Below are 4,227 nucleotides of genomic sequence, written 5' to 3' on the forward strand. Positions count from 1 at the left end.
GAATAAGAGAAAGCAAAACAGATAAATTGCCATGAGAACTACGGTACAATATTTTGTTTTGGCTAAGAGTTCCACAACTGGTTCTAGGAGGCCTCTTTCTTTTGAAGTTTTTGCCTCAGTCTGTGGAACTTGTCACACAGATTCTACTGGAGTTGGTATGGCACTGTTCAGCAGTCTGGCACAATTAGCAGGATTACCAACAAGACAAGCCATGGCACTGTCAAATGGTAGGCCATTGCTCCAAGCTAGGGTCAGCAGTGTGGGAGAGGGTGATGGGCTGGCTGAAGTGCTGGCGATCCTTTGGCTTTACAGGGGAAATATGGGGGCACAGACTCTCATCACATCCCAGATGATGCCTGGAACAGGCAGAGGGTCCCCGGCAGGGAACTCTCCTTGATCTGAATTGCTCAAGGCCCTCCTAGTGAGATCTGTTTTTCATGCATTGATTGATGAATGACTTACAGTCTTAATGAGAATGAGACTTAAAATCAGGTTATTTTCTGAGGAAGAGATTTGACAGTGAAATAGCAGATATGGACAAAAGGCCAGAGAAACCTTACACCACAGCCTGATTGGTACTACACTGATAAGAACACACCTCAGGCTGAATGGTGCTCTCAGGGACAAGACCAAGTGACCTCGTTACCCTGTAAAGGAGGAAGCAGACTTTTCCTGTGGCTTTTGCATATTGTTGCTTCCATGACAAGATTTTCCAGTTTCCTTAGGAGACAATGGAAACTGGTAACATCAGGTAGTTTGGGGATACTTTGCTGACCCAGCTTATGGGTGGGGCCTTTATGGTGGGGTTTTGAGTGCTGGTGACTACAGTTCCTGTTGCTGAGTGCATCATAGCTCACACTGTTTGTGGAGCAGAACACCACCAGCACCTGAGGGGATATGCCCGCTCATAGTTAGGGATTTGAGCCATATGAGGAGGCCTGTCAGCAGAGCCCTAGTATGTTAGTCAGCAAAAAGTATGCTGGAGGGAAGTGAGATTCTTCCTTTGCTTATCCAGTACTTACTGATGCAGGAATGGCACAAACAACCTTGTTACCATGGAAACGGTGCTTTAATATACCAGGTTTCCAGGGTATGGAGGCTGCAGTGGGCTACAACAAACCAAATGCCTTTGGTCCTGAGATGGCAGACACCATCACTGTTTCCCCCACTAGAGATTAATATGCTGTTATTGGCTTGGTTAGTGCCATTTTCTCTATCTCTTTATGAGACAGGGATGTATGCCTACCTCTTACTGCCTGTAAAGTACTTCTGAATGAAGCTTCACACCTCTGCAGCATGCTACCTCCAGGTGGGGTTTGACCTTCAACAAGCTCAGGACCAGGAAAGTTCTAGTCACCCAGTATATTGACAACATCCTGAGAGTGGGGTACCCTGAAAAACCAGAATCAGCACTGACTTTACTCCTCATCTAAACTAAAATCCAGATAACATCCGGGGTCTTGAATAGTAGGTACATTTCCTAGGGGGTTGCATGGACAAGGAGCCAAACGAATATCTCCCAAACAGTTGAACAAATGTTTGTTTGATTATTTATTTATTTATTTTATTAGATATTTTCTATATATACATTTCAAATGCTATCCTGAAAGTTCCCTATACCCTCCCACCTCCCTGCTCCCCTACCAACCCACTCCTGCTTCTTGGCCCTGGCATTCCCCTGTACTGGGGCATATAAAGTTTGCTAGACCAAGGGGCCTCTCTTCCCAGTGATGGCCGACTAGGTCATCTTCTGCTACATATGAAGCTAGAGATACGAGCTCTGGGGGTACTGGTTAGTTCACATTTTGTTCCAACAATAGGGTTGCAGACCCCTTCAGCTTCTTGGATGCTTTCTCTATCTTCTCCATTGGGGGCCCTGTGTTCCATCTTATAAATGACTGTGAGCATCCACTTCTATCTTTGCCAGGCACTGGCATAGCCTCATATGAGACAGCTGTACCAGGGTCCCTTCAGCAACATCTTTCTGGCATATGCAATAGTGTCTGGGTTTGGTGGCTGATTATGGGATGGATCCCCGGGTGGGGTAGTCTCTGGATAGTCCATCCTTTTGTCTTAGCTCCAAACTTTGTAACTCCTTTCATGGGTATTTTGTTCCCTATTTTAAGGAGGAATGAAGTATCCACCCATTGGTCTTCCCTCTTCTTGATCGAACAAATGTTTTTGTCCTTGGTGATATTCACTAATATGGGCATAGACTGAAGAGATGGCTCAGCAGGAAATGGTGGTTGCAACCAAGCCTGATGCTAAGACTAGGGATTTTAAGAACTAAGGAGTACATGTCTTCTACCTAGGAGCCTTTTTCTTTGGTTTCCCCTAATCAAGGTGGCTTGCCAAAACACCCATTTTGAATGATGCCTTTTGTGGAAGCAGGCCTTAGAAGACATTCAACAAGGCCCATACATTGCCTTTAAGGCTTCTGGGACTGCTGGCCCAGTGACATTGCAGGTGCCCATATCTTTTGCCTATGCTGATTGGTGCTTATGGCCATAGGAAACTGTCCCTGGGGTGTACAGTTTCTAGGCTGTTGGACACATAGGTTGCCTGAAGTGACTTTCATATACATATCTTCAAATGGCAGCTCTTTACTTGCTACTCGGTACTGAAAGAGACTGTATATCTTTTAGTAATGCTGTGACCTGAACTGCCTTCACTTGATTGGAGTTCCACCAATACAAATGGACAGACTCAACAGAACTCCATCTTCAAAAATGAATCGGCACATACAAGACTGGCCCAGCCAGGATCGCTAGGGTTTAGTAGACTCCATAATCAAATAGCCAGCTCACCAGGAGGAACTGAACAACCAGATGTGGTCCAGGATTCAAATATGTCCCCTGATGTACTGATAATTCTGCAAAACTAATGGCCAATGGGAACCAGTGGACCCAGGCAGCTTCCAACCTTGGTGAATATGCTTCATATGAGTGAGTCAGTTCTCTTTCAGATTGACCTGCTGGGGCCTTGTACAAGGACCGAACCCAGAGCAATGGCTGTCCACTGCCTTATCTAATGCACCTTACCTTCATCTATATCACTTGCTCTCACAGAACTTTCAGGTTAGCCGGAGGCAAGAGCATAGGTTCTCCTTAGGCTGTTCTGAACCCTCCAAAACCATACATATGTAAGTGTGGCCTCCTGAACATATTTGAAGCCTACATTCTATTCCCCAGATTGTCCTTTGGAAGTTTATCATTGGCACATTCATTGTCTTTAATGTTATCACCACTCCAGGCAGCTGGTGCTAAGCACCCCAGGCAGCTGGTGCTAAGCAACCACTTCTGATTGATTTTCAGCAAACATGTGAGAAGTTGTACCTTCCTAGTCTGTGAACCCTGAGCCAGATCAGATGAAGGCAAGTTTAAGAGCTGTTGTACAGGGACCTAGTGGGCAGGGCACATGTTGCTATTGCTTTGGGGAAGAGGCTTGGGGTTGCTCTACCCTCTTCTCTGCTCTGGAGTCCACTGAACTGGTTTGTGTGTTTGTTTTTGTCTTGTTTGTTTGATTTTCTGGCCTCCCAGAGACTCTTTTAGTGGATTCAGTTTGTCACCATTCTATACAATCTCAGCTTCACCCCTCCTCTTCTTGCTTCCTCAAAATCAAGTTTTTCCTTTGAAAACACAACACAAAACAAAGCAAACCATGACAACTCCAATTAGCCTCTTCAATGCTTTCCACAAGCAGGTAACACTTGGACCGCGGTGCCTTCCTTCCCACTCTCTTTCTTTGTGATTCTCTGTCCTCCTGTTGCTGGGAGAACAGAAAAGAGGCTGGTGTGACAGTGTCAAGTGTCTCCTTCAGGGCCTCTGAAGCATCTCCACACAGAGTGGCCACCATCCAGGTCTGCTCTTCCTGCTCCATCCAGTTCACCTTTCCACATTCCTGGTTCCTCCCAACCCCTAACCTGAGATGTGGATCAGAGAGAGACGTAAGTATCCTCACACCCTACCATCTCGTGCCCACCTCTGGAACATATCTCCTGTCGTCTGCATCACGTCTTGTGTGGCAACCTGTGTGTGCAAATCAATGCCTGCGTGCTTATCCACACCCCCTAAGAACAGCAGGGTCACCCCCTAATCCACATTCAGCTGGACCCCAGCCCTCAGCTGTTTTAGTATATGAGATACCAGGCCCAAGAGTCTTGGGTATGGCCTCAGACTCTCTCTAGCCTCTAAAGTCCCAAGTAATGGTGACGACACAACACATTAG

This window comes from Mus caroli, unplaced genomic scaffold (genome assembly GCF_978045245.1).
Source record: "Mus caroli unplaced genomic scaffold, Mus_caroli_1 scaffold_2, whole genome shotgun sequence".
In the NCBI taxonomy this organism is placed as follows: Eukaryota; Metazoa; Chordata; class Mammalia; order Rodentia; family Muridae; genus Mus; species Mus caroli.